At 34.7% G+C, this 9,633-nt stretch overlaps 1 long non-coding RNA gene across 1 annotated transcript; it reads right to left on the bottom strand.

Moving 5' to 3' along the window:
* Positions 1-3,759: 3,759 nt before the first annotated feature.
* On the bottom strand, positions 3,760-6,030 carry LOC128673370 (uncharacterized). The gene is made up of 3 exons (XR_008405068.2): positions 5,825-6,030; positions 4,911-4,999; positions 3,760-4,301 (listed from the first exon to the last, which is right to left on the bottom strand). It is a non-coding gene; the product is annotated as an uncharacterized LOC128673370 (long non-coding RNA).
* Positions 6,031-9,633: the final 3,603 nt, after the last annotated feature.

Consider the following 9,633-nt stretch of genomic DNA (forward strand, 5'->3'; position numbering starts at 1 on the left):
TAAATTATTTGTATGATCACACAAAGCTACTCACAGGTACATTTCCCTATAAACACTCGTTGTCTCAGTCATCTCGCAGTACTAAATTGACAACCGCCTAAAAATACTTGAAAATATATTTTCTATATTTGCGATGCTAAGAACCCGTGTGTCTCCGTACTCGCACGTTGTCGGAGTAGCCACCATCCCGCAATCCTAAGCAGTGCTATTAAGATAACAACGGTCTATCCTTTAAGCGATACGCGTAATAATGTGGTTCTAAGTGATTGTATAGCGGTGTGCGCAGCTACGGAACTTATTCCGAATTCAAATTGTGAGAGGGAAAGTGGGACAATTTAACCGACAATAGGGTTGGTGGCACGCGTTCAACTTTGACTTTAACTTGAACGTGCTTAAAAAACGCCCTGTACGCCATTTCGTCTAAACGTGAGCGACGGTTAAAGTCAACGTCTAATTTGATGGTGCAACTCACTCGAAGTTTAATTTTCTTTTTTCTTCAGTATATATGTTACCGGCCAAATCCGATTCCAGGATAAACTAGTTTGGCCTAGGCTAAACTAATTCTTCCTACATGTGATAGGATAAACTAGTATTACCTAGGCAAAACCAGTTCGCCCTAAGCCCGATAGGATAACCAGTTTAGCCTGGGCCAAACTAGGTTATCCTAATAGAAATACACACTCTCAGGATAAACTGGCATGGCCTAGTCTAAACAATATAGAATATCTAGAAAGACAAAATCAATAGGTAAATTTAATAAAATACCATTTAATTAAGCTTTTTGGACAAGGCTAAATTAATTTAGACTAGGTCATTCCTGTTTAAGCTGAGTGTGTTTATTTCTATCAGGAGAGACTAGTTTGGCCTAGGATAAACTAATTTTTCCTACATGCGATAGGATGAACTAGTATAGCCTAGGCTAAACCAGTTTATCCTATCGCATGTAGGAAGAATTAGTTTGGCCTAGGCAAGACTAGTATATCCTGAAATCGGATTTAGCCGGTAACATATATACATAGATAAACGCTAAGAAAAGAAAGACGAGACCTAATTGGGTTAGTCTGCCTACCAATAGCAAAATGTCCTTTGGTCCATTTCGTCTACACTGCGCGCGCAGGTCATAGATAAAAGAATAAAAATATCAATGGCGCAGGCAAACCACAGAATACATCAAGTCGTTCGTGGCCCGCATTGTACATATTTTTCAATAATATATTTAACATTTTTTCTTGCTGAAATTTCCTCAAACTAATTCAGACATGACATACCTTTTTCTTATTTTCTGTATTAGCAAAGGTCTGCACTTTCTCCACGAGACGTTTTTTCTTTGATTTACAACGATTCCAAAGCGTAATGTAAATTCTAACATTTTTTGACAGGGAAAAATGATTCTAAAGTTTATCAGCTTAAAGTTCTGGATCGTATGTTCCCGTTGGAGTTTTAGAGGGGTGGTGAGGTGATATATTATGCACCTGCAGTTTAGACAGGCTATTAGTCATAGCGTTATAAAAATTAAAGTAGTTGGTTTTAACTTGGAAACCGTGAAACGGGATGAGGTTTTTACATTAACGTCTTTCACACTTAGAGTAACCATTTGGTGCTACTACTTATCATCAGTCCGATCATCGGACTAAGCTTCGGACTACTGATTCAATGGGATTGATTCCATGCAAGTATTTATATCTTTTTTTTCAGTCTGATTATCGGACTAACAATCGGACTACTGATTCAAGGAGATTGATTCTATATTTTCTTTCTGTATTTTTTTTCAGTCCTATCACCGGACTAAACCGTCGGTCTACTCATACAACTTTCTGACGACAGAAGTAGTGTAGTTATAAGTTTAACGTGTATCTCTGTTCGTGGCATTCTAGCAACCAAACGAAAGAGAATTTAATCGAGAGTGTTTTTAGCAATGTTTGCAAAATGTGTATTCCGTAGCCGTTTAGAAACTGTCAGTTCGTTTCTACCAGATGAATGGATGCCAGGAACCCGAGTCGTTTACTGTTAATAACAGAAAGTAGGATAATTTACTTTTGAACACACAGTGCTCTGCTGTATTTTTTAAAATGTGTTTTATACTATTTGCGTTTTCTTGTTTACATTATTATTAATCGTAACGACCACAACCAAACAACGAGTATAATGTTATCGAAATCTGTGAAACAGGCAACGCTACTTAAAAAAAATGTTTTAAAAACAAATATTTTAAAATATTATTTTTTTCGAGTATATTTGATATAATGTTTTTTATAAAACTTAATACATGTAGGTAATAAGTTCACTTATGTAATAGGTTAAGCAATTATTTTATTCGCGCGCGCGCTCTACCAGTACTAGTGAAAACACTGTTATTCTAAGCACAGCATAAATTATGCTTGTTTTCAAGCGTTCTTAGTCTTCCTGGTGGAATATGTGTGAGAATTTTCCTTAATTTTAAGTCAAAATGTGGATTTTAAAATGCCTAAATAAATTGGTTTGTGAGTAGAGTTTACTTTTACCTGTAATTCTGCTAGCGTGGAACGTTATACATATACAGGAATTTTTTTAAACTCCACAATTTTTGAGAGTAGATACGGATGGTGAAACGGAGTCAATATTAAAAGAAATCGATGTCAAAATTTCAATTTTTTTTTAAACTCCCATACATATTGGCTGTCTCTGAAAAGGGCAGTTTATTATCATTATGAACCTTCCGTATGGATGGATGAGGAGGATATGGTTTAACGTCCGTTTCCGTTTCCGAGGCACGAAAGAACTTGGGATAATAGGTTATTTGGTCACTTACCGCCACTAACGCAGCAGAGGTCTTCAGGCAATTATTACGTGGTTATTGGCAGATTAACGTCAACTGTCAACTATACCAATATCCCTCGGGCAGTAATGAGAAACATATATAAAGACTTCGAACTTGTAGAGTGAACAACATTGTAGTTACCCATGACCCTAATTCAAGGAACTGGTGTGGATTGGATGTAAAGGAAGGAAGGTATATCCCTGCAATTGATAGGTCATGAAAACTATTGGGAAACTCACTAGGGAGGCATACCAAGGTCAAAAACATAATTATGGATAGTATTTTTTATGTCCAAGTCTAAGAATATTATTAAAGTATTTTATTTACTTTTCATAAAATAAAATAACAATTAAATAATTTAATTAAACAAATTTCTTTCAAATTCAAATTCAATGCAAAACCAAAGTAAATTATTTAAATTGATTGATTGACATCATGCCGGGCTGCTACACTGGAGGTCCCGGGTTCGATCTCCGGTCAGGTCAAGATGGAAAATGGTCTTTTTCACATTGACATTGGTCATCGATGTTTATTTATTTTATGTATATGAGTAATATCCTATATACTAATATAGTACGTGGAATGGATTTGTGTATACATGTCACACATGCTATTTAACTTATTATTAATTGACCGAAAAATAATAATTCAAAAATAATTGATCGAGCAAGCGAGGTCTAACATTCTACTTGGGGCAAAAATACATTTTTTGTATGTATGTATCTATGTTTGTAACGCGATAACTTTCGAACCGTTGATCACATTTTGATGAAATTTAAAGGGTATGTAGGATATGCCAATAGAAATTTTAAGTTCGTGGGGCATCATTTTGAACTTATTTTGGGGCTAACTCTGGCTGTGTGATTTGACCTTGTATACGTAGTATACTATAAATATTGTAAAGTTTTACTTTGGATTTATTATATTGAAAAGGGGATTAAATAATAGGAACTAAATAAATACAATTTTTATTAGTTAATAAAAACTTTGGTGCTTATTATATACGAGTGATTTGGTGCTTATTATGATGAAACTCATTAAAATTATGTCTTATAATAACTTAAGTAGCTGTTACTTAAATTTAGTTAGGTACCTATTTATGACGGATCCCGTCCTAGAATAAGAATAACTATTCTATAATTGGATGTCGGACAAGACGACTAAGGGGTACATATAATTAGGCAACCGATAGGCAAATAATAGCATTGCCAAAGGGGGTTGACATCAGGCAGGCGCGGCCCATTTCAAAATCACAGCCGAATTTCCGAAATTTTTAAATGCACTTCTTACGCTGTCTCCAGGTTTCGCGGCTTCACAGCTCCAAATGAAACTGGAGGAACACGCGAGATTTAAATTTAGTTATTTGTATTTTTTATGATGGTGGTTTCTTGATGTGGTGAAAGGAGAATCAAATTTGCTGAAATATCGCTTCACTTTTCTGTCGCCATGTTTTTGACGGATAACCTGTTTTTCCAGCTCTGAAACGATGGCGGCTGTTGATGTGCTGTTAAAAAAAATATGATATAATATTACAAGATGGCGAGTCTTCCTTTTTTTTGTTGTATTGATCCCTTTTGCCCTTTGTGTATGTAACTATGTCTTTTCCTGTGGGGAAGAGATCCCTCCATGGGATAAATCCACTGTTGCTAGTGTTTTTCTGTTTTTTGTGTTTTTGTGTTATACATGAGCAATAAAGTTATTTCAAACAGACAAACGATTTCATTAAGTTGTTTGAAGAAAACATAGAATTTAGAAGAGGTAAGTTAAGAAGGTCTCAAATAGAATAGAAATAATGGAGGCAAATTTGTGTCGCTAAGAATAGACAGAGATGGAAGACTTAAATAAAAATAAAAAAAAGTGTAAGTATAAAAAATGGTGAATTTCAGATGTTTTTAATTGTCCACTCCAATGGTAAGGTACGTAATGTAATGGCACAAACTTTATCTTCTAATTTATATAGAAAAAAGAAATTCTTAGTCCACAGCCGATGGACTGAGGAGACAAAGTAGATAAGCGGACCCTGGGCTTCGACGCTCTATGACTGAGGAAGAAACTGAGAAAATTACCAGAAGAGAGCGAGAGAAATAAGAGAAGCTTACGATAAAAAAATTACCTTATACTAACTGGAGTCATGTGTTCTAGAAATGTTATCGCGTCATTTAAAATGGGCTCCGAATTGTGCAACTTCACCTGAAAAAATAGCTAAAAAAATTTTTTTATTAAAACGTGACCATTGTATACCTCCCGTGAATGTGCATCGTACATGGCAAATAAGGGATAAAAGCCTTGAAAGATAGTAGACGTCAGTCAGGTGGTTGGTCGTAAACTTTGACTGTGACAACCTAATCAAAAGAAAAAAAGATTTATTTTAGGCGGCCATGATGCTTCGGGAAAATTGAAGATTAATTTTTAAGCGGTCATAATACTGTGGAATTATCGGTTTCATGTGTGCTAATACAACCGTGAACATACGAGGAGGACACGTGTAAATTTGATACAAATATATTTTCCAAATCAATTCGACCTGATTGTAATCCAAGGAAGATACACAAGTAGAAAGGAAACCGCTCAGTAGGCAAATTTCAGGGCATTATCAAAAAATCCTTTCCTCGAAAAATGTATCACGCTACGTTATTGGAATAGTATGTGAGATTTCGATGTATTTGGCGATTTTTTAAGCTATTTAAGCTATTTTTATTTTATACATCAACTACATAGCTGTTGTACCTAGTACTACTTTAAAAGTGTATGGTAGATTTTGATATATAATTTATACGCGCGAAGTTGCTGGGATATCTTATATTATTGCCATAACTATTAATCACTATTTATCACAATGCATTTACATTTCCCAATGATAAATCACTGAAAGCTCACAATAGAATACTATTCTTCTAAAAAAATCAATTTTATCACTTATCATAAATTAATATCTGTCACACAATGCCTGCCTTAATCACATGATATTGATATATCTGTTTGTCGGATAAATAATCACGCGCACAAATAAAATTAGGTATTATTTACCATAAATAAAAGAATAGTGAGGGGCTGCGTTTTCAGCATTGTGAAACTACGATTATTTTGCACACTGTGTTATTATTTGGAGCGATTTTATTTGTATTTTACGACTGTTTATCAACAGACGTGACTGAATAAGTATATTTTTATTCATATATTATACTTATAAGAACAAATAATACTAGTAAATAGAAAAGAGGATTGACGTTAGACAGGCCAGGTTGCTGGTCGTAAAATCTGTACAATAGTTCGTAGCTGGACATAAAATACGTAAATATAGGTAGTTTTAATTTTATCAAAAATCGAATTTTTGGTATTTGATAATTCAGTTGTATACCGAGTGAACAAGTAGTTTACACCTGAAGTGGAGCTGGGCAGGACACCTGACATGGCAGGTGGAGTAAATTGCTTACTGAATGGTGGCCTAGGACCGGCGAGATAGGTGCCGGACGACCTGCCATGAGATGGGCGGACGATATAATGAAACTCGCAGGTTGTACATGGATGAGAGAGGCACAGGACAGAGGAGGGTGGCGTACACGAAGAGAGGGCTATGCTCAGCAGGGGGCACAAAGAGGCTGTAATGATGATGATGATGATGATGACACGAGTGTTTTTTGTATACGTTAAGCACACACAGAATTCACTGAATTTCGTATAACCTTTAGGTACCTAAAATATATTTTTATGTATCTAAATAAAATCGATAAAAACAAAACCATATAAACAATTATGTCGCCAATCAAAAACATTGTATGTAAGTATTTATATCAAAATATTGTTGACATGGACCCGAGTAATTTAGTTGTAAGGTCGTTGACCTCAGAAGGGCTTCGCACGGAGATTGAGTCTGTACACAATATTTTCGAGAGGTCACTAACATTCTGTACAGTATATCTCGGTATCCTAGGTGGGCGACAAACTAAGCAAGGTGGCGATGCGACGCGACACATCAATATCAAATACCTGTAAGTATTTAGTAATGGAATTGTGGCCAATGTTGTTGCCCAGCGTCATATTGCGTCGTGTAGCGTTTCGCGGTTCATCTGCAACGTTCGTTGGGTGAGACACTTCAAATAAAATCGTTCATAAAATCGTTCAAAACCTGACTACAGTCCGATCAAGAAATAAAGTTCCACAGAGCATGGCGCTGCAGTCGCTGACAATTTGATAGTTCCATATATCTATTGCCGCCTGAAATTGAGTATTTTTCCAAACGGAATCGGTAGACGCAATTTGAGTCGATATCATTTGAATTGGTGCGCCTGCATATTATAAGCTAAATAAGAGCCATGCCTCATTGCTTAGACTCCATTATTTTGACAAACGTTGACGTCGAAACTTCGTACAATTTCTGCGTTGTTCTGCGTCGTCGGTCCACGGACGTCAAAATGACAGAGCGCAATTGAGCTATGTATGTATGGGTATGGCTCTTAATGATGGACACTTTTCATAATACTTGTATAGATTTTAATATCCAATTTCAATTTTAATTTATTTTTATGCAGACATAAACATGACCCATGTTTTTATTATGCAAAGAATTTAATTGCTTCCTAAAGTCCATCTCGAATGCAAATTGCTCTGATTGAGTTGTGAATTTAAAATACCATGCCGGTTCAAATTGTTATCTGGTTTGAAATTTAAAGACCCGTATTTTATATTTTTGAGGCAGATTTGCCTATGTAATTCGACTGTATCCGTGTTCTTGTGTTGTTAGGAAGGTATGACGGGGATAACACAACCGTTTGTGCATTTACTTATGTGCAATTAGAAACATCTATATCTGTAAAAATTGGGGTTAGAAAAAATGTCCCCATTTTAGAATGTATATAGTAAGACATTTTTTGAAATACTTTTAATGTTTGTATAATTTGTGTTTCATAAGTTAAGGTGGAGAAGAAGAATAAGCATATGTTTACGGAAATATGCCCCTAACTTTATTTTGAATTGGAATCTAAAATATATTTGCAGATTCTCGACATTTCTCCAAAGGTCAAAGTGAAAGCATATATATTCAGAAATGAGAACCTCACAGGAACTTATTATGTTAAAAAATTATATAATGTCTCTCATAGCTCTAAACTACTGGACAAAAAAAGTTTGTCAACGCTAACAGAAAAGCCAGGAGCAAACCGAGGAAGGCTTGCCAACTCAAGGTTGGCACAAACTTGCATTAGTTTAAAACGACAAATTTAAGACGAAAAAATGCGTGCTCAACATTTTTCAGACCCATATAAAATTTAGAGGCTTTGAATCATTATAATTAATCACTAATTTGACTGAGATTAACAACGATTTCTTCGTCATTTGACACTGGAAATAGGTCAAGGTGAATTTCGAGGCTTTTCCTTTTGATCTAAGGGCAATGTTTTGTAAGGAGTTGACAACCCTGCCGAGGAGTAATGTGGCGAGGGAATTGGGTATTTTGTTATTATCACGGAAATTATATGACACGCTCACGTTTTCTCTCATGAAGAGTTCGGTACGCTGGAAGAATATTTTAGGTCGTTATATTCAGAATGAACCAGTGAAATTGAAATGATAGATTGATTTTGAATATAAGTTCATTGCCATTTATTTATTTATACATTGATCACTCAACCGCAAATCTTCATAGCATTATTAGACTAATCTTTAAAAGTTAAATATTTTTAGTAAATTTAAATTTTTAAACTGAATATCTGATTTAAATAATCAATTTACCCAGATTACATGTTCTAAATAAAATAATTTCGAAAATCATACAGATCCATATGTAAATTAACGATTGGTCTGCGGTTTGTTATACTGCCGTAATCAATGCTGATTGGACCAGATATACACACATAGAACAAACAAATCAAGAGACTGCAAAATCATAATTGCATTTAAAAAATATAAAACAAAAACATTCCTGATTTAACAGTTTTTCTATCTGTTTCGGTTATGAATTGTTGAGAGATTTAACGCTCGAATGTCTTTCGTCTAACGATCCAGATATACTTTACAGGGTATAACAAAATATTTAAATGCATAAGAAATGTAGGTTACGGTGTCTTGGGTAGATGTTTTATTTGAAATTACAAGTTGTGGCGATATTAGCAGCACACTAGTGCCATTATGAATATTGTTTATTTCTTAGCGAAAAAAAAAAAAAATCTCAGATTATGCCACACTAGATAAACAGTGTTAGTAGAAAGTATTATAATTTTCTGTAACATAATGTGATAACAGATTACTAAATGGATTTTGGTGGTCACTTTTTTAGATTTAGTAGTTTATGATCTCTCCGACAAAATTAAAAGAGCTTGTGTCAAAAATGCAATTTTTGTAAAACCCTTGTTACTTTAAGACAGCTCAGAGCCACTCTTTTGAGAATCACTTGATTTCAAAGTCCAAATAATTAAATACCTAGTAAATTAGAGAGTTTTTTTAGAGAGACGTCTTTTTTGTCTTGTACGTTTTAACCACTGGACCGATTATGATGAACTTTGGGATGTATATAGCTAATGATTCTACTTTATGATAGGCTACTTTTTTTCTTATTTGATCATAAATTCTTATAATATTTTTATTAGAAAATAAATGAAAATGTCGTGCAATAAATCGTTTAAAAACCTTAAAACGTTAATTTACATGAGTTTTCAAATTCCGAACGCCGCCAGAAAAGTTTCCGTCCACTCGACTGACTTACTGACTGATTCATTAAGACTCGCGTTACAACAACGGGATTAGACGCTGAATTTATTGCGCGGTCCGTCGCAAATGAGGATTCCATTGTTAAAATTACTGGGTCATTGTGAGGGACTGGCTGGAGTGTGTTTAGGGTTCCA

This window comes from Plodia interpunctella, chromosome 11 (genome assembly GCF_027563975.2).
Source record: "Plodia interpunctella isolate USDA-ARS_2022_Savannah chromosome 11, ilPloInte3.2, whole genome shotgun sequence".
Taxonomy (NCBI): domain Eukaryota; kingdom Metazoa; phylum Arthropoda; class Insecta; order Lepidoptera; family Pyralidae; genus Plodia; species Plodia interpunctella.